Source organism: Sciurus vulgaris, assembly GCF_902686455.1.
Source record: "Sciurus vulgaris genome assembly, chromosome: 14".
Lineage (NCBI taxonomy): Eukaryota > Metazoa > Chordata > Mammalia > Rodentia > Sciuridae > Sciurus > Sciurus vulgaris.
The window spans coordinates 84782723-84802490 of record NC_136475.1 but is presented as its reverse complement, the minus strand read 5'-3'; the positions used below and the strand labels follow the sequence as shown (position 1 = coordinate 84802490).

Below are 19768 nucleotides of genomic sequence, written 5' to 3'. Positions count from 1 at the left end.
TAACAAAATATATCAGGGTTATTGTTAAATTAAAGCCTCACATAGGTATGCCTCTAATAAAATGCAGTTGCAGCTGTTTGACAGGATTCAGACCACCTCTCTTTCTTCTGTTTGCCAATTTTAATCTCCAGTTCCTCTGACCTTGGTGATCAGGCATAGATGCCGTGTGACTCATTAGTCTATGAAATGAATTTTTGTGAAGAGCACTCCATTTTAGATTGTTTTAAATGAACTTTAGACATTTTAGAACAGTTTTAGATTTACATAAAATTTTGCACTGATTCCCATCTACCTACACCCACTTTCCCCATTTATTAACATTTTACATGAGCACATTGAATGGTACATTGATTACAATTAATGAGTAATATTGACACATCATCATTAACTAATATGGTGTTCAGATTGTCTTAGTTTTCCTCTAATGTCCTGTGGCTGTCCCAGGACCTCATCTAGACTCCACATTGGACTTAGCTGCCTTGCCTCCTTGGGTTCCTCTTGGTCATGGCAGTTGCCAGCCAATATTTTAATAGGAGTAAATAAAAACAGAGACAGAAAACACCTGCTGAGTGCAAGTAGAGGCCCTGACAGTGAGACACTGGCCAATCTTGAAGTGGTGGCATGTGGCATGTACCTTCCATCCTGTTTCTTGCTTGCTCACAGCTGCTTCTTATCTTGTTGAAGGAAATATTAAAGGGAAAGCTGTTTAAGCTTGCATGCAATTTCTCCTAATATTGTCTACTCCTGAACATCCTGTAGCTAGGTTTTGGTGTTGCCATTGAAATACAATTTCCAGAATAAAACATTCATCCTGAGATAGTTGGGTTATTTCTTGGGCACTTTTTCTCTAGAGGAACCAGAATTAGCAAAGAAGGACTGTGTCCTGCATTGAAGCATGGGATGGACAAAGGAGGCATGGAATAGAAGCAAATGAAGTTAACACACAGAAAGAATCAGACAAGAGAAGTAGACATGAAGAGAGGAACATCAGCTCCCAGCATTCAGTGTACCTGGATGCAGCTGTTCCTGAAGTCCAAATCACCTTCATTTTTTCTAAATTTGTGTCCCATTCATTCCCTTGTGCTATCATTACTTCTTTTTGGTGAAAAAGGAATAGATTTCTTTCAACTCTAAAGGGTCCTGAATTATTTTTTTACTACTGATACAAAGTAGTTGGGTCCCTGGTTTTATTATTCTTTATAATATCATTAAGTGGTTTTTGTCCCTCCTTCTACTGTTGGTCACAATTTGTAACTGTATGTTTATTAAATAGCATTGCCTATTAGACTGTGTGGAACAGGAGAGGGGAGACCATGCCGTAAAGGTCATGGCTGAGTACACAGCTCCTAGCTTTATGCTTTGAACAGAAGAGGCTTTTAATGAACACTGAAGGACGAATGAATGAGTGACTTCTTGAGCTATACTAATAGTCCAATTAGTATCAAAAGTAATGATGAGCTTTCAATAACCTTTATAAACAAATGAAAATCCAGTGAGAGCGTAGAAGTAGTTCTCAGAAGCCAAGAATTTAGACGACTGTGCTAACTTTGTTGCAAACAAATTGAAACCTAACTAGGAGTTTTTTGTTTGTTTGTTTGTTTGTTTGTTTGTTTTGGTAACAGATAGCAGGTCTCAGCCAATCCAAGCTGCTGGACTTCAGTGAGTCTGAGGCTGCCACCTGATCAAACAATGTCCAAGCAGAGGAAATACCTAGCTGTGACTGATCTGCCCTACTTCCACATTCTTTCTATAAAAAGCTTCCCACGATGTGTAGTACAGTGCTCTGAGTCTCTTCTGGTTCTGGACGCTGCCTGTCTCAGGAATCATTCTTCCCTCTGATAACTGCTTTTCCATTTACATTGTCTAAAATTTTTCTTTAACACTTGAAATTTGTTTGTAAGGTGAAATTGATAAGATTCTTCCTGCAAAAGAATGAATGCATTTGTAACTCCTACATGATTCAGGGAAAAGTGTGTTTAAATAGCCTGGGTTTAGCACTTACATGTGTATTTCTAAGTAGAGATGAAGAGTTGTCTCTCTCATGCTTTGAGATGTGATTCTCCCTTAAAAGCAAAATTCTGGAAACAATTTTAATGATTCCAGTATGGGAGAGTGTGTTCACCTGACGGCATAAGCATTTTCATGCATTCAGTAATTTCAATTTTCAATGTAAATTTTAGTCACTATCTAGCCCACAAGTCAGTTCTTATGGACTTGGTTTAAGGTAAATCGCTCTTGAGCTCGGTACCTCAGCGTGCCCCAGCCGAGTGCCTTGTATGGACGTTCTGGACCCATGCTGCCTTCCTTATTTCCGATGCCTCTGAGTCATCTCCAGTCCACTGCCCTGGGATTTGGGTTCCTTGATGTGAATTCCTTCTTAATTTTTTTCAGAAACCTTCCAAGGACAGGTGTGACCAGTTATTAGCCTAGATAGACACCCTTGGAAGTTGCTATTTCATGTTTCCATAACACTCTCATCTTTCCTTTGTTAAGAATCATCGCACCTCCAAACTCTGATAGCTTCACTGAGGGATAATTGAAATAAATAACATAGACATAAATCGTATAATCTGATACATTTTAATATATGCATGTGCTCATCACCACTCTCATGATAATAAGCATTTCCATCAACCACAGAAATTTCCCTGTACTCCTTTGTGATCTGTCTCTCTTGTTCCTGTCCCCAGGCAAATTCCAATATGCTTCCTGTCCCTGTAAGTTGGTTTGCATTTCTCTGGAAAGTTACATATATGAAATCATATACCCTTTTAGGTATTTTTTGCTTTCCCATAATTATTTTGAGACATTAGCATTATTAAGTCTATTGATTCTTTTAATGTGAGGAGGATTTCATTGTGTGATTTTGCTACAATTTATTTATCCTTTTACTGGTTGATGGGCATTTGGGTTATTCCCAACTCCTATCACAAATAGTTTCTGGGAACATTTGTGTACAAATATATATATATATATATATATATATATATATATATAAAATGTATATATATATATTGCATTCAAATATTGTGTACAAATATATATGTATATAATGTATATATACATATATATTTTTTCATGTAAGAGGGTTTATTAAGTGAACAGAGTGTCTCCCTTCAGGGTAAGAGAGAAAATGAGAGGAAAAGAGAAAGTGCGTGCACTAGAGAAAGTGGAAAAGCGAGGAGGAGAGAGAAAGAAAGTGAGTAGGAGAGAGAAAGCAAGAGAAAAGATCCAAATATTTTTATAGACGAACACCTCCTTCGCACTTTAGGAATCTGATCAACGTAGTCACCAGAAGGCTTCCTGGTCCTTGTTTCTAGGTACCTGCTCCAAAGCCCAGGCTCTAGATACACTGGTACTGTGGGTATGTTAGCTTTCATTAGTTGGCCATTTCTGTGCCAGGTACTCTGGCAGGTAACCTATGTATACTTTGCCATTTCTCTTCAAAGCTATTGCATAGGAAGGCAACTCTGCACAACACCCACCACTTGGAATGCTGCCAGAGAAATCAAGTACTCTAAGATGCGTAATATATAGACTAATTTGTGATCTTGTCGCTAGTTTACAGATGTGAAAACGGATTGTTCAAGAGGTCAAGCAACATGCTTAGTAGCAGCAATGAAACAAGAATTTTAAACAAAAATTCCATTTTGCTGGACAGCCTTACCTCAAGTTCCATCATTACTGAGCGCTGTTGCTAAGTCACCTGTGGCCCCAATCCCTGAGCTCTCAGTCACAGTATCATAATCCTGCAAGGAATTGTGGTAACCACAATTTTTACCAATCTTCTAACACTGCGGATTGAGCCCATGTTATAACTGATAAATTGAAGTGACAGAATTGTTTGTCATATATCATTGTCTATTTGTGTGGGTGTGCTGAGGCTCATCTTTATTCTCTGAGATTGTGTCCTTTCAAAGCTGCTTGGGGGGACCATTAAAAGGCTGAGAATACATGCAAGAGGGTGGGGATCCCTGTCTTTTCCCTACTTCAATCAGTTCAGCTTCTCCTGTATCATAAAATGAAATAGTACTTCAGTTTTTACTTTGAAGGAGAGAGATAGATTAGAGATAGACAATAGATCCATACATTCCAACAAAACTCTTTCCTAAGTATAGCTCCAGATTTAATTTTGTAGAATTCCTTGCAATAAAATATAGTTGTATGGAACGAAGCCATTCTACAGCTGACTCTTTAAAAATAAAAATAGCAATGGGTGTAGTCAATTATTAATCAAATGTCTCTTTTAAAAACAATTTTGTAACAAACCTACTCAATGCCTCAGTCTATACCTGGACCAATCCACAAGGAAACATTTGTCATTTATCACTATATTAAGGCAAGTGAAAAACTGCAAAGTAAGCGCTGTCCCTGTCCTTTCTCCCAGGGCAATGTCCACCTTTTAAAAATTGTACCATGCTTCCATGCTTGATGCACCCTTGTCTATCATGTCTTTGAACTTCTAAAGCACTGGTGGCAAATGAATGGACTGAGGTTATGCTTACACTTCTGCTGTCAACAGTAAGTCCATCGGGACTGGATTATTCTCACTACTAATTATTAAATCATTACATGCTAGAAGTTTATTCATCGTAGCAGGGCTCAAAATAATCTAATTTTGTTTTTCTAAATGAGGAACAAAATGTTTGAAATCTCAGGGTCTTAATGATGCTAATAAGTTATCACTCTTCTAAAATGAACTCAGCAGACCTATAATTTATAACTTTATAGATATCCAACTTCTTTGCTAACAATATGTACTTGGGGACTTTACACTAGCTTCCCATGCTTATCAGTGAGGAAACAGAACTGAAATTCACTCCGTTTCATAGTAAGGCATATAGATTAAATTGCTTTCAGCTGCAAGTTTCAGAAACTCCACCTCTAATTACCTTAAATAATAAGGAAATGTACTATTTCTCATGAGAAAAATAGAGAATAATACAGTGGGTACCATTATCCCACACATCATATGACCTGCTCAACAAGATCCCTAGGGAATTTAGCCTAATGCCCTAAGTCATCTACTGCTTGCAATTCATTAACTTCTATGCATCTAAATGGTACTATTTACTACCATCCTTGAGATAATTAAGAAAATAGCCACATGGATAATTTTCTTTGTTTTGTGATTCCAAAGAAGAACCCTAGTTTTGGAAGGTTGAGTAATTTGGCTTTCTCCCCACAAAAGATTTCCTTTGTGATTATAAAGATAAGTCAAAGGTCCCTAGCGTCACATTCAAAGTATGGCCACTTTCAGGGAGGAAAAGGCTTTTTTCCTTAACTATTTCTTGAAAGTGAATGAACAAGAACCCCATCACATCCCAAATGGTCCAATGGTAAATAAATTGTATCCAAAGAATTTTTGTATGAAGAGATTCCTCGGAGAATCAATTCTCCCTTGCCATTCCTAAATCACCAATTGTGAAAATTTCTTCAGAATGATATAGATTATTAAGGAGTGCTATGGAATAAAAAACAACACATTATTATTTCCAGTTGTATATGCAGTAAGCATTCTTCTGAGTACACAGACCAGAGTATCACTATAAGATCGTATACACTTTATAGGTATTATGAAATATTTTTCTGATATGTGTTTGTTCTATAGTTGTATATGATGTAAGCCACCAAGACTTCAATATATTGAAATGTTCAAGCATCAGTTCAAAAATATTCTCCTGTCTGCAATTCAGAAACATTCCTCAGGATTGGTAGCAAAGACTCAATTTAAGCTCTATCAATGTACTGTTAGAGAGAGTCATAGCCCTGGTTTCCATCTATTGTTTATATGTATTCCTCTACTTACTTATCTAACAAAGTCTCAATCAGAATCTAGATAAGGGAGTACATCAAATTAAAGGAGAATACTCTGGGATATCATGTAGGGTGGTAGCCAGCTTTGTATCTCTGTGATCAAAATATCTAAGAAGAACAACTTAGAGGAGGAAAAGTTTATTTTGGGCTCACAGTTTCAGAGGTTCAGTTCAGGGTTGGTTGGCTGACTCCAAGGCAGAAACTTCATGGTGGAAATGCATGGTGGATAAAAATTGCTCAGCTCTTGGCAGCCAGGAAAGAGAGAGAGAGAGAGAGAGAGAGAGAGAGAGAGAGAGAGAGAGAGAGAGAGAGACTGAGGAGCCAGGGACAAGACAGTCCAAGGCATGGCCCCGTGGCCTAATTCCTCCATCCCTACTCTACCTTCCTGTGGTCACCACCCAGCAGTCCATTCATTGATGAGATTCCAGCCCCAGGATCTAATGATTGCCTCAGCTGTCTCCCACCCTGAACCTTGCTATATTGGAGACCATGCTTTCAAAACATGAGCTTTCCAAGGGACTTTAAAGTTCCAAACCATGACATCGAGTGTAAAAGAATCCTTTGAAGGTTTGAAGAAACCGACTCGGATTTGTGCAGAATCAGGTCAATTCAGACACGTTTTGTCATCAGGTAACACTGATGAAATTACAAATTGCTACTACTGCTGGGCGTGGTGGTGCACCTGTAATCCCCGCGGCTCAGGAGGCTGAGGCGAGAGGATCACGAGTTCAAAGCCAGCCTCAGCAACTTAGAAAGACCCTAAGCAACTTAGCAAGATCCTGTCGATAAATAAAATATAAAAAGGGCTGGGGATGTAGCTCAGTAGTTCAGTGCCCCTGTGTTCAATCCCCAGTACCAAAAAAAAAAAAAAGAAAGAAAGAAAGAAAATGAAAGAAATTGTTACTACTGCTGCCAGTTCCAGAGTTGACCAATGAATCCCCAAAGCCCTTCTTGCTGATTCTCGGAATGGCGGTGACTCAAAACCAGGATATCTGTTGCTCCTGCAGAAAATCATTGTTACCATCCCAGTCACCATCAACATCATGGGCGATGCTGGGAAGACAGAACGTAAGTAAATCAAAATGGCTAGAGGCAAATCACACCCGGAAGCCTACCTGCCGGAGAACTTGGGAGAGTCTTTGCAGGTTTCAATCTCTGCAGCAGTAGGAAGGCAAATTACAAAGAAGTTAGGTAGATGCTGATTCCCACCTGCCATCTTCCAAGGTCTATGGCAATAATAATGGTGCAATATTGTGATGGTCAATAAATGAGAAAAATCAATTATCCCAAATATCACTGCCCTAACAAATGAAATACATAAATTTTCCATTGTCCTGTAGCGCTCATAAATATATTGAGATAGAGATAATGACATATTTTTAAGTAAAAAAAAAAAAAATCTCCCATAGCAAATGATTCTCAAATATAGAAATATCTGATTTAGAGGTGAAAGTCTAACAAATCCCATAGCTCCAAATAATTACTGAAAACTTGGTATTTTTTTCAAATGTTTAAAATGCAGATGGTATAGAAATAGAGGTAGAAATGAGAGGCCAGGTGCGGTAGTGCATGCCAGTAATCATTAACAGTGTATTGTGTGAAAATATAAAAAAATATTTATTAATCTTATTGATAGTGACTATTTGGTTATTCTGTATGTTTTACTTGTATATAAAACAATTTACAATGAACATCATAAAGCAATTTACAATGAACCTCATGTTTTACATAATCTGATGTAATGTGCATTTATTTCATTTATTTTGCTTATTTCTACCCAGAAAGATTATATTAATTTACATTACACTACTCCTGGTAGAAAATAGAAATCTTGTCTTCTTCATATCCTTACCAATATCAAATGTTGGCAAACTTTTTTATCTTTGCCAATCTAATAGATCAAAGATGACGCTGTCTCCTTTTGTCTTCAATTTGTGTGTGTTTTGGAGGCTGTGTGTGCCTCCAAGGGTGGTTGGCAATTTTTTGGTGCATGTATTGGTTCTCCGTATTTCTGCACAGCTGTCTTCTTTGTCCATATTTCTCCCGGGTCAGTTCTTTGCTCTTTGATTTTATAAAGCTGTTCATAGTTTGCATTACCAGCTCAACATCTGATTATTTATGGTGCACCTTTTTTTATTCTTTCCGTTTGCCATTTGTCTTTTGACTTTTTAATGATTTAAGCTCCAACTTAATTGATTTGCATTCAAAATTTGGGGATTTATACCATGCTTAGAGTTATCGCTACAACTCTAATTATTTTTCTCTACAGTTACACTCTAAACTACCTATCATTTCATTTTCTTTGACCCATTAGAATTTCTTTGGATATAAGGAACAAGGTAGGAATTTAATTTTCCCCAATTGATTGCCCATCTTCACAACACAATTCATAAAATAATCGATAGACTCCACCCACAATAATTTGTGGTGCCCCGGTCATCATTTATAAAATTCTCCAAGTCTCCTTAAGTTCATTTGGGATTTGTACATGTTACACTGACTACTCTCAGGTCCAGATTTAAAGGTAAAGTCTCATTCCTTCATTACTCAGCAGTAAGCATTGCAAATCAAACAGTGGTCTAGTCTATTTCTTGTTCTCTTAAAATCTAGCTTTCCATAATCCTTATCATCTTCCCCACCACCCTTCCTGCATGTCCAATAGAAAGTTGCACTGGGACAGTATGGGGTGAAGGGAGAAAAAGATGATGTTTTTCTTCCTCTTTTACTTATTAAATTTTTGCCCTTTCGGAAGCATGGCAGGAGAAAAAATTGTTTTTATTTTTTGCACCAAATGCATAAAATATTAATTGAACTCTTTTCATTTAGAAGGTGGTGATTCTATAGTCACTTAAAGATAAAAATAAAGTGTTCCCCACTTCTAAAGCTGATTCTAATTGATTATGACTTGACTATGGATTACAAAACACTTAAAATGGACTAGGGTTATAGCTCAGTGGCAGAGTGCTTGCCTTGCATGTGTCAGGCACTGGGTTTGATCCTCAGCACCACATAAAAATTAATAAATGAAATAAGGGTATTGAGTCATCTACAACAAAAAAAAGATAGAAAAAAAATTTTAAAAAATCACTTAAGACATTGTACCAATCTTAATATCTGAGGTTACCCTTAGAAATATAAATATTTATTGCCTACCTTCTGAAAACACGGGGTAAGTCAACAGGATTTGCAAATGTTAAGCTTTTTAGAAGGAGATATGGAAAGACTCTACCCTGGCTAAGAAGAAATCTACTGCCGACTGGGCAAATCTTGTTTCAGAGATGCCACGATCATTAAAGTATTAGGTTAAAGTCCCGCAGAGACTTACAGGGCTGAGGGTTAGCTAGCTCTGGGGATCAAAAGAGATTCTAAGATTGAACCCTGACTGCCATTGCTGTACTGGTTAAAACTGCTCTACAGCAGCAACCATCTAGAAAATCTACTGGATTTACTTCCTAGATAAAAAAAATAAATAAATAACTTGTCTTATCATTTCTGTGCAACTGAACACTTCGGCTATGTCTGTCTAGCCTTGAAATGTCTGCTCAAAAACACTCAGCCCAGATTTCAGCTACTTTTTAAATTGAATCTTACTCCAGCATACATGGATAAGATGTTATTAAGGAAAAGTAAGCTTTTGTTCATGTCATAGATAAGCATACACAGCACACACACACACACACACACACACACACAAAGAACAGAAATTTTCTCTTTTCATGATTCACTAAGGCTTAGAAAATATGTCTCCCAAATATCTTTTATTAAAAAAAGTCAAAAAGATCATTAAAATTTAGTAATTCAAATATAGTATTAATGTAATGATGTTAACTGTTGGGGCAGAATATAGAATAAATAATAAGTTTGGTAACAATAAAGAGAGCAAATATCAAAATTTACTCTTAATAGACTACACACAGATATGCATTTTCCAGCCATAATCGGGGTTTATAATTCGAAATAATATTAACAAAAATGCAGGAGTTAACAAACTAAAAATTTCTTACGATTAATAAAATCTTCATATGAAGTAATTGGAACAACATAAAAATTAAAATCAAGAGTTTTCTAATATAGATACACAGTCAATTTGAAGACAGCCTGGGAAATATTCTATTCATATCAACAATAAAATGCTCACAAAACATCTAGCCTGACAAAAATGTGCAAAGAACACATAAGAATACAATAAAAATTTTATAAGAAATTTTTAAGAGGAAAAAATAGAGTTCTTAAAGGAGAAGAATGAATTTTTATAGACGTTCATTCTTCTTAAATTAATGTTTATTCTCCAGGAATAATAAACATGACAACTAGTTTGGGAAAAGTATGTAGTTGAAAATACTAACTCTTTTCATATGTCACTCTTAATTCTAAATTAACATAAAATGGAGAACAAAAAGAAAGAGAGAGAGAGAGAGAGAAAAACTACAAAAAAACCAGAAAACAAGTAAGTTAGGTACTTGAACTTTAGGTACCTAAGGCCTCTTATGCAAAAAACAGCAGGAGTAAAGAAAACAACAACAAAGCAAATAAATAACAACAAAATAAATGAAGTAAGAAAAAAATCAATACATTTTATCATGAAAAGTATTTTCATTGACATGGAGAACAAAGCAAAAATCTTGGGAAAATATTTTTGGCAAATATTAAGATCAATACCTTACTATTGAAAATATCTTTGGAAAGACACTTTAGAAGTTTCTGAGATAACACAGGTGAGAAAAATGAAAAAGGGACCCATTTATAAATACTTGAAATATATATATATATGTAAATGAAATATAAACATTTGAAATATATATATGTAAACCAGTGTAATCCTTTCAAATTATAAAAAATTAAAGATGCATCATTTGCTTTTCATATTAAGTGGAGATTAAAACCACCTGATAGATTGAACACATGGATAAATAAAGATTCCTGTATGTCACTTGAAGAAGTTTCAGAGTTTCTTTGGAGGGCAATTTGATATTGCTCATCTAAGGCCCTAAATCTGTTTAGATTCTTTGCTCTTGTTATTCCATGGATGGAAAAATACATATCCAGACAAATGAGCAACATGTAGAAAGATTTATGTACATGTTTGATCATTATGCAAAAATCTAAAGAAAATCCAAATGCCCATGAAAAGAAGATAATTATGTTAGTTATAGAATATTCATAAAATAAATGCAATATGCAACTGGATGTAAGAATCATGTTTTCAAAAATTTTGTAAATGTGATTAAGGAGAAAAGGAGTGATAAATAATCACATACAATTTTGTTTAAATACCTTCTACTGAGGGATGTCAGCATTAGAGCAAAATAGCATACAGAAAAGCAATAGAAACTTTTATTATTGAATGGGGTGTTGTATGTGATTTTAATTTTTTGTAACATTTATTTGTTCTCAATTTTTTGACTGGAACATGTATTTCTTTAAAATAAAATGACTTTGATGAGTAGCACTCTAAAATGTAACTGCTATGTCATTTTTGAGTTTGATTGTATTTTTATATCTATATAGTGGAATAAAAGATCTCTGCATATGAGAATGGAGATTGTAATTATCATGAAATAATTTATAACAAATTGTAGGAGCATGTTTTGCTGTAAGAGTTAAGTATATCTCGATTATTACAAAATTGTACAAAAATATTTTATTCTTAATGGTTTTCTCTTTTGTTTAAGACCTCGTAGTATCAGTGGAGCAGAAAGGAGGGATCCAGTCTCTGGAATGAAACAACCACCACTTGATTTTCCATGGGACGATCATTTATCCTCGCCAAGTTTTTGTTTTCTCATAAGTAAAACAGGGATAAGACCTACCCACATCAGATTATTTTAAGGATAATATGAGATAATGAATGTAAAGTACGTATAAGTGCTTGATAAATATTAGCCTTTGTTTTCACTCTGAAGGGTGTTATTAAACCTGAACATGTCAAAACTGTAATTACACTCTAGTCAGTTTCAGTTACAATCGCTACTTAGCGGAGCCTGAGAGGGAAGCCCTGGGCTCGGCCCCCTGAGAGGGACAGTGGCCGTTTAGGCTGCTGGGTTTTGCCCCCAAAGGGTGCATGCTTCCCTGAAGAACATGTGAAGTGAGCGCAGTCGGAGCTGGTGCTTAGAGGGACTGGACACTGTACCCAGGGAGACCACACTTGGGAAGCCAGGGAGCTGCATGTTGTAAAGGGGGAGCCCAAGAATTGGGTCATCACTCCTGGATCAGGGAAAAGACTTCACAGTGCGCAAAACTCCCAGAGCAAGATCCGGAGCTCCCCAGGAGCGCACCTCCACTGCCCAGAGACGAGGGTTTCACAGCTCACTTGAGCTGCTGTGTTCCAATGAGAAATCTAAGGACGGAAGCAAAGCCAGCACAAGATTCTTCCGTCCAGTGAGGCAGGACGCTGGGGGCAACCGAAAAGAGAAGGGAAAAGGAAGCAAGGAGAGTCGGCGCTGTCTTTCTTTAAGATGGAGCATAACTGGAAACAGCCTCCAGCCAAGGTCAGGGTCAAGAATAATAGAATCCTGGCAAAACGTGCTAGTTTATCTTCCTCCGTGAACTCCTGCCAAACAATATACACAGTGTCGCGCAGCCCCGGAGAGAGCCTGATGCATCTCCAGAGTATTTATGAGGACTTCTGTTTTGAAGATAGTTTCTTAGGTAACAGAGTAAAAACATGTATGGATGAGCTCTCATTTATCAGTGCCTTGGCTTCCTGTGAAAATTAAACAGTACAAATTTTGATATTTTGTCCCCAGGAAAGCAAACTCTTCAAAGGGATATGGGGTGGGGGTCCTTTGAAATGGAGCACGGTCTGCAGACTCAGCCAAGGGTTCGGCATCCATGTCAATTACTCAAAGGTCCTGGCCTGGTGCTTCTTGTCTTAGCTTCTACCATAGCAGAGCCTGCAGCTGCAGGCCTTGGGGGAAGCCAGTGCCTTAAGCCTCCCTGGCTGGGAAATCTCCAATTTGACTTTGTTTCTTGCAAACACTTCTGGATGCCCCTGAGTTTCTCAAACATCTTTCAGTTGCTCTGATGTCCAGAAGTTGTTCAGGGAGACTAGAGATTATTTGCTTTTTAAAACAATCCCTTTAGTTCTGTAACATGAGCTGGCTCCACATCTCTACAGAGGGTCTTTTGTCAGCAGGGAATAACCAGGAAATTCCCTAAGAACCAAGGAGAAAATTGAAAGAGAGCAATCCAGTACACCAGAGTTTAGAGAACACAGGGCTGTCTCCGTGGGCACCAAGATGGGTGATCCAGGACAGAAGGATGGAGGTACTTTCTGGGTGCCTTATGATCAAAATTTAATACAATAAACGGAATAATAAGTGGAATAATCCCTTCCACTAAGACGCTGATACAAATCCTGTATTTTAATACTTAAAGACATATATTTCTATTATTAAATAATATACTTGTATATTATGACATGGAATTAGAGAAGAGTAGGAAGATTCCATTATATTGATATAAAAATAAAATCTTATTCAAAATGTAGAGATAAGTTACATATTACTTTTCGATTTTTTTAAAAAAATATATATGTCTTCAATTGAAAACATATAAATAGTATAAGATGTAAAAATCCCTCACAATCCAACCACAGCAATAAAAGTTGATGTTGTTCTCTTGTGTTGTTTCAGTTTAACACAGACATCCCCCATTACAGAGCATTTTAATAAAATTGTGCAGATTTTGTTGTCCCTGCCTTTTTCCCTTGTCACATCCTCAAAATGTTTGAAAACATTTTTTTTTAATTCACTGGTGTTATTTAGTTTTATAAGTATTCCATAACTTTGTGCACCCCCAGGAAAGAAATGTTTAAGTATCAGCAAACCACTTTGAGGGTCTTGACCTTGTTAGTCAAAGTGTAAATTTCCATAGATTGAGTGACCTTGGCAAAATATGGAACCCGAATCTTGGTATAGTTACAAGGTTTTCTTCTAGACAAAAGAACGAAAGGCCTCGGAAGTGGGCCAATCCATTTTTCCCCACCAGCCACCCACTTCTCATCCGTCAGGGTGAAATACAAGACCTAGTGGCAGTGTAAGCTGTCCCAGGGCAGGGAGGGCACAGAACTGGAAGAGTCACTCTTGTATCTAATCAGCAGGCCAAGTCTAGTGGCCTTCGTGAGGGAAGACAGAGGCGACTGAGGTGTTTTGGGGTGGCCAGGCTGATTCCAGCTGCCCTCAGGCTCTGGACTGAGTTTCCGTTCCAGGCTCATGAAGTCCACATTTGGAAGCCATTTGCCTTTAGAAAGTGTCACTGTTCCAGCTCCTGACAGTTATTGCTACAGGCGGCATTGCAGAGGGAGGTCAGAGAGCCGACATGTGGACATGTAAGGGCAGAGGGAACAGAGACAGGGAACAAGGCCCATCCGCCACTGTGTTGTCACACCTTTCCTGAAATATTGGATTTCTCATCACGTCCTGTAATTGGAGAGGATTTTAAGAAGCAGCAGCCATAGGCGGTATTCTGTTTCCCAATAAAGATAACAATTCTGTTTTTTTTTCTTTTACTTTTGTGGGTAATTATCCAACTACAACACATTTACAGTTGCCAAAAATAATCCCAAGTTGATTATTGCCTTGCAGATTGTTCTTGATGTGTGTCTCTTGAAGAATTATCTGGTGAGAGGATAGGTGTGAGTAATAGGAACTAAATTTTCTTCAGGGAGTTCCAAGTTCAGTGAATCACCTCATGGTATCATATCCATGGGCGAGGCACGCTGTGCTTGCAAAATCAGGACCAGCAGGGCCCACTTGCCTGAATCTCTGTTGTTAATTTTTAAAAGCATTTATTCGATTCTTTTTTTCTGGTATAAAAGGAACTATCCTCCATTGTAAAATATAAAAAAAAAATGTAGAAATATTAAAAATCATCTCTATTCTGCTAAATAATCACTGTTACCACTTTGCACGATATCGTTCTCATGTATGGGCATGTTAACAATGATGTACGGAGACTGGGCTCCGTTAAGTTGTAGGTGTGTTAAAGTCAAGAGATACCATTAGTTTATGCACCATCAACAAAACTTACGGCACATGGCTTTACATGGCTTTTCTTTTCTTTTTCTTTTTTAAAATTGTTTCTGTTTTTAGTTGAGACACATAAGTAGACTTCCACAGAGATATAGTTTGGATGGTTTGTATTTTTTTAATTAATGTAAAGAAAATCAACCTTTTGGGGCAGGTGGTTCTACCATTTGGATCTGCCATGACTGCCAGCACATGGAGGCTGCAGATCAACTCCATCGCCTAAGGCCACCTGTGCTGTGGCCCTTTCCACCACCCTCCCTCATACCCAGACTCTGGGAACTACTCATCTGTCCTCAGTTACTATTGTTCTGCCTTGTCTAGAGCATCATCAAAATAGAATCATATATAGAGGACATAATCTCCGATGATGATGACTCATGGCAATGCTTTGGATTCTTGCATGCTGTGTGCATACGCAGTTGGTCTCTTTTCACTGCTGAGCAATAGTCCATTGTAGAGACATACCGTAGTCCATGGAACGGTTCAGCAGGAAGCACGTCTGGGCTGTGTCTGGCTTTCTGTCCTTACAAGAGAGCTGCTCTACACATTCATGTGCAGGTTTTCATAAGAATTTAAGTTTTCAGTTCTTGAGGTAAAATGCCCTCAAGTGAGATTTAGTTCATGTGATAAGTATGCGTTTGTAAGAAATTACTACACGGTTCTTCAGGATGCAAGATATTAGAGTTCCAGTTGCTCCCCAAACTCACCAGCACTCGATAATGTCAAGTTCATTATACTATCATTATTATTTTGGGCAATCTCATGAGATTGTATCTCATCTTAATTTTATTTTGGATTTCATCAATAGCTAATGTTGATGAACTCTTACTTATGTGGTTATTTAACATTGACATTACTTTTTATGTGAAGTATTTAGCTCATTTAAAAAAATTTGGTGTTATTTTTTAATGTCAATTTTTGAGAGGTCTTTGTATATGCTAGATAGAAGTCATTGTCAAAAGGAACTGAACAAATACTTCCCAGAGGAAAAAATATGAATGGTCAAAAAATATATGAAAAATGTTCAACATGTCTAGCAAGTAGGAAAATACAAATTAAAACTATACTGAGATTCTATCTTACTCCAGTCAGAATGACAATTATCAAGAATACAAGTAATAAATGTTGGTGAGGATTTGAGGAGAAAGGTACTCTCAAATGTTCTTGGTGGTACGGCAAATTCGTGCAACTGCTCTGGAAAGCACTATGGAGACTCCTTTAAAAACTTGGAATTGAACCACCATTTGACCCAGTTATCCCACTCCTCAGTCTATACCCAAAGGACTTAAAAATAGCATCCTATACTGATGCAGCCACATCAATGTTTATAGCAGCACAACTCACAACAGCAAAACTATAGAAACAACTTAGGTGTTCCCCAATGGATGAATGGATAAAGAAAATGTAGGATATATACACAGTGGAATATTACTCAGCCAAAAAGAAGAATGAAATAATGGTATTTGCTGTTAAATGGATGGAACTGGAAAATATCATGCTAAGTGAAATAAGCCAAAGATTGAATGTTCTCTCTGATATGTGAATGCTAACCCACAACAAGGGAGGGTGGGGAGGGGAAGAATAGAAATCCATTGGATTAGACGAGGAGGAATGGAGGGAAGGGAGGGGAATAGGAAAGACAGTAGAATTAAGTGGACATAATTTTCCTAGCCCTGTATTTGAATACACAACCACGGTAACTCTGCATCATGTACAACTGCAAGATTGGGATTCTAAATAGAATAAGTTATTCTCTATATATGTGTAATTTGCCAAAATCCATTTTACTGTCATGTATAACTAAAAAGAAAAAAATACAAGAAACAATAAAATCACACTAAATTATTCAGAAATAAACAAAACAAAAAAGTTATTGTCAAGTATTTTATCACAGTTGATAGTTTCCCTTTTAAATTTTTTAACAGTATTTGGGAAAGCAAGAGTTTTAACTTCGAAGTCCAACTTGATTAATTATTTTATTGATTGTGCTTTTTGCATTATGTCTAAAATCTTTACTCAACCCCCCACATTGTTTATGTTTTATATTTTATATTCACCTATAGCTCATTTTAAATTAACTTTTGTGCAAAATTATCGTTTTTTATATTAAGGGTGTTTTTTGCATATGAAGTTGATTGTCCAACATCATTAATTGACCAACAGCAGGTCAAAAACTACTGTTTCTCAATTATTTTGTTTTTATCAAATATTTATGGTTCATATTAATGTGAATCTATTTTTGGATTCTCTCTTTTCCATTGAGCTGTGTCATATTTTCATCAGTTTAGATTGTTATATCATTAGAATAACTTACAAATGAGATGGAGTACTCCAGCTTCATTCTTTTTCAAAATTGTTTTGGTTTTACTAATTCAAGTACGTTTCCACAACCATTTTCAAATTATTTTCTTTATATCCACACAAAAAATCTTTCTGAGACCTTGCTGAAATAGTTTAAAAGTATTGACAAATTTGGGAAATATTGATATATTAACTATACGGGATCTTCCAATTAATGAACATGTGGGTCTTCTAATTTATTCTAATTACTTAAGTCTCCTTCGATTTCTTTCATCATTGTTTTGCATTTCTCAGCAGGTAGATCTTACATTTCTTTTCTTATATATTTACCTATGTTTCGGAGGGGAGCAATTGCAAATGGCATTGTATTTTCAAGGTTTTATTCCATTTATTCATTGCTGGTGTGTGGAAATGTGATTGATTTTATATGTTGCCCTTCAACGACTGTTCTTTGGCATTCATGGGGGATGGGTTACAGGACTCTCTACTAACACCAAAATCTGTAGATCCTCAAGCCCCTTATATAAAGTGAAATACTATTTACATTAACTTATGCTCATCTTCTTGTTTATTTTAAATCATCTCTAGATTACTTAAAGTACCTAGTACAATCTATGCGCTATGTAAATGATTGTTTTTCAGTACTGCCAGGGAATACTGGCAAGAAAAATGTCTGTCTATGTTTGGTACAAATGCATTTGTTTTTAAAATATTTTTGGTCTGCAGTTAATGAATGTATGGATGAGGAAGCCATGGACACAGAGGGCCACCGTGCCCTGTGACCTTGTTACACGCACCTGTCAGCTCTAAGTACTGGTTATGTTTTGTAGACTCCTTGGGATTTTCTATGCAGATAATCATGTCCTTTTACAAATAGAGATAGTTTTATTTCTCTGTTTTTAATCTGTATGACTTTTATTTATTTTTTTCCTTTGTTAAACTAGCAAACATTTCCATTTCTATTTTAAATAAGTGTAGTGAGAGTCAGCATCTCACCTGGCTTTCAGTTTGAGTAGGGAAAGAATTCAGTTTTTCGCCTAAAGTGATTTGTTGTTAGCACCATTTTTGTAGTTAGAGGAAATGTATGTAAGATTCTCAGGCAACAACTTGGACTTGTCTTGCTTCTGGACATTGTCCTCGTTTGTTGACTGAAACCAACCATTTGTCGCTGTACAGTCATTTCTACCAGGAATACAACCAAGCTCACACATGTGCCAGCAAAACCACCTGTGCCACCTCTGTTACCTGGCCTTCTAGGATTGTAAGATGCCATAGAGTCCAAGGTGCATTTTGATCTCAGAGCTGCTAAAAGATGACAATCACACATCTCATAACTGATAACATTTAGTGTTTTTTCTTACAGTAAACTCTTAAAAATTAACTGTATTTCACAATTCTCTCATGTTATTAAAAAATCTTTCATAGATATACAATTTTGAGCGGTGCACAATGTTTTATTCAATGATCTGTCATCATTTATTCAGTAATTTAAAAAATTTCTTCTACTAAAATATTACTTTGTTTGAAGATATCACTATTATATGTGATACTTTCCTAGGCATTTTTAGCATTGGAATATGCATTTAATCAAAAGGCAATTTCTCTAATTTTTAGGCTAGTTTTCTTTCCAAGGACATGATGTTATGCCAAAATAAAGTCAAGTGACCCCTGAGAAAATGAGTTCAGGTGGACAATAGAAACTTTTATTGTAAAGAGAACTTTGGTCTCCTATCATGTGATATGAAATTTAAAAAAAAATAATGGTCAAGTTTTTCTTGTCCATCTGTACAAGAGTAGACTCTAAGGTGAGGATCGGTCTTGATTTTTTCAGAAAATCCGCTGGTAGATGAGGAGAAAAAAAAAAAAAAAAAACAATTCCATAACAATTTTCTTGTTAATAGATTTCCACTAAAGGCCTGTGGCTGCAAATTGAAGGCTAAAATGGAATGTTTACTGGACGAAGCGTAAGGATGTTTGTGTCTCAGGCAGAGCAAAGAAATTTAATAGGGTAAAAACAGAATTTTTTGAGTTGTAAAAAATTGTAAAACTTTTATTTCTACTCAAATTTGTAAACCAAAATATTCCATAAAATCCATTCCCTCACTCTCTGGGTTACTATGGGAAAGTTTTTTAACATGTCTTGGATAAGAATCTCAGTTGTATTGGAGTTAAAACAAATACGTGTTGCAATACAATTCGCTCTTAATGTTTAGCTTAGCTTAGAAACAGAAAATGTTAACATAGCAATTTCCACTTGTTGATACTGGTTTGTATTTTGGGGGCCAGTACTGAAATTGATATAAACAAAAAGTACTTACATTGGATTTTTAATTCATCCTGTCTTGTGGTTCAAGCTGCTGGTTGTTTAAAGAGGAAGTAAGAGGCAGGAGATTAGGAATAAGTGAGAGCCACATTTATGCATTTCTTAATCGGAGTAATTTAAAAAGTATGTACAAATAGCATAAAGAAATGCGCACGTTTTTAGGCGGGAAGCACACAGACATGATGCAGTGTTAGAGTAGGATTTCCAGCTCTGGCAGCCTGAGGCAGGCATCTCCAGCTGAGTTTCAAAATGGTGAAAATCAATAGATCATTGATGGGAATTTTTTTAAAAATTTTCA

General features: G+C 36.4%; 1 long non-coding RNA gene across 2 annotated transcripts in view; it reads right to left on the bottom strand.

The window, feature by feature from the left end:
- Window positions 1–5614: 5614 nt before the first annotated feature.
- LOC306644225 overlaps window positions 5615–19768 on the bottom strand; it is a 51885-nt gene continuing 37731 nt past the window's right edge. The window contains exons 4-6 of one of the 2 annotated variants that reach the window (XR_013759209.1): window positions 6933–7043; window positions 6722–6818; window positions 5615–6060 (exon numbers count right to left, since the gene is read on the bottom strand). This is a non-coding gene — a long non-coding RNA (uncharacterized lncRNA). The remainder of the gene's footprint in view (window positions 6061–6721; window positions 6819–6932; window positions 7044–19768) is intronic. The other variant, XR_013759210.1, reaches the window with a different exon arrangement.